The sequence below is a fragment of the Olea europaea genome, chromosome 2 (genome assembly GCF_002742605.1).
Source record: "Olea europaea var. sylvestris chromosome 2, O_europaea_v1, whole genome shotgun sequence".
Taxonomy (NCBI): domain Eukaryota; kingdom Viridiplantae; phylum Streptophyta; class Magnoliopsida; order Lamiales; family Oleaceae; genus Olea; species Olea europaea.
Window position 1 is genome coordinate 19,608,805 of NC_036238.1, and position 1,602 is coordinate 19,610,406.

Sequence of the window (1,602 nt, forward strand, 5' to 3'; positions counted from 1 at the left end):
GTGAGGTAATCTCACGCCTTGCTGGCAGTCCCAATGTGGGGGTTCGATTCTCGAAACATGGAATTCGACTCCTTGTAGGCACAATATACAGACAGCTCTTGTTCTCTGACCTGCTAGAACACATCCTGCGATTTACTTCTCTCACAAAATTCTAGGGACGGGGACGGTAGGGACCCTCAAAATTGGGGTTCAACTTTTTAATTATGGTCTTTTAATCAATCAAAGATTCCGTCATTAATAGGGATCATTGACCAAATTAGATACCCTGATAATGTTTAAAAATTACAAGTTTCTTTCTCCAAGCAAATATATTCCAGATGTCATATGTTGTTATGGTAATAACATTTGCGCTCATTTTAAATTACCATGCACAGCCCAAAATTTAAAAAAAGAAACAGTATCTAACCACAAACCATTAGGCATTAGCCCTTGTTTGAAGCTAATTTTTTCAAAATCACTTCTTCCCCCACATAATATCTCATATCAACAACTATCTTTTCTCCAAGAAACAAATAATTAGTCTTTTTAGGTTACATCAATGATCACCTTCGCTGATCGGAATCAATAACCAAATTGGATGTCATGATAATACCTCGTATTAACAAATATCTTCTAAATATGCTTGTATGCCTGTACGGTACTGACATTTCAGGGTCGAAGCTCATTTTAAACTACTATTTACCACCAAAACATGTTGAGTGAAGATGAAACGAGAATCTCATGCAAAATAAGATTATAAAAGCATTTTTAATATATAAATAAATATAGGATAAAAAACCACAACCAACCCAATTTTTTGCACTTGATTTTATATTACCAATGGAAGGAACTCACCTAAGAAAATGAGATGCCATCAGCAACTCTAGTTCTCCACCCCATACATAAGGCTGCCTAATTCTTTTAATGTATGCATCGAAATCTTCCTCAATAAACCTACAAACATTATCATTAACTACAAGAGCAAGACAAAATCGAAAAAAGAATTGAAAAGAAATACTCACCATTCCACTTCTTTTCACCTCTTCATAAGCTCTTCAACAGACTGCATATACCATTTGATTGAGAAAAATCTAGGTCCCTCAGAAAATGAAAAGAATTGCTTATATTGATAATATATTTATTTGTTTAATTATTTGATTAATATTTAGTTTCCTTATTAGCTTAGTTTCCTTACTAGTTTAGGTCTCTTTGTAATATATTAAGTCATTGTAAACCCTAATTCTTTTAGTGTGGCTCAATTGTTTTCCTCTTCTTCTTTCTCCTTCTTTGGTTCTCTATATGTGTTTGATTTTATAGATTAGATTATATGTTATCATGGTATCAAAGCCAAAACATATGTGTTGAGGTTGTTCTTTTCGTTCAATCCATTCTCAAACAATTTGTGTCACCAAAACAATAGAAACCCCTAATTTTCCCTTGAGCCGCCATTGAAAATATATAATATCTTTCAAACGAAACCTTTGTTTGGCGATTGGTGACTATATTTGGATTCCAGACAACGAGACGATCCTACCTGACCAGCACGTGTATCACTACACGCTCTATTTAGACAACATGTGAACGAAAGTTGCAGAGACTCTGGTGGCGCGTGAAGGCGCATGA

General features: G+C 34.6%; 1 pseudogene; it reads right to left on the reverse strand.

Moving 5' to 3' along the window:
- Positions 1–11: 11 nt before the first annotated feature.
- Positions 12–1,602, reverse strand: part of LOC111373383 — a 6,710-nt pseudogene continuing 5,119 nt past the window's right edge.